The following is a 518-nucleotide window of genomic DNA, read 5'->3' as shown; positions in this document are numbered from 1 at the left end:
TTCGCAGGTAGGAGGGGGCTGCCCGTTCTGGGCAATAATGTGGGTCCTTATTTGATTTCCTGCGGATAGCACTACTAGCAAATAGCGGTCTATTTGCAGGCATACCTGCGAATAAATCTATAACTATTGCGATACCTAAAGCTCCGGCCTAATCAATATGTCATAGGCTCTCTAAACTAAAATGAATTAGACATCTTTCTGAAATTTTTATAGTCCATGTTTTTATGACTTCTCACTCTTTTTCATGATTAGATGATGTTCTCTTTGAGGAGCAGTTTAATCCCAGCGGAGCAGTCACATCAGTCAAAGGTATGTATGTTTTTTGCAAGGATATGCAAGCCATGTTACATGATTTAAAATAATATATTATTTGCTATAGCAGTTATTGATAACATTTCCTTTCTACAGGTGGTGTACCAAATTTCGACATTGGCATTGACACCCTCCTTACAACGGATGATGTACCTCCAAATCACTCTGTTCAAAGTTTGGACACTAGCCCTCATTATGACCAGACT

This window comes from Frankliniella occidentalis, unplaced genomic scaffold (assembly GCF_000697945.3).
Source record: "Frankliniella occidentalis isolate FOCC.00 unplaced genomic scaffold, Focc_3.1 Scaffold68, whole genome shotgun sequence".
In the NCBI taxonomy this organism is placed as follows: domain Eukaryota; kingdom Metazoa; phylum Arthropoda; class Insecta; order Thysanoptera; family Thripidae; genus Frankliniella; species Frankliniella occidentalis.
This window is presented reverse-complemented; position numbering follows the sequence as displayed.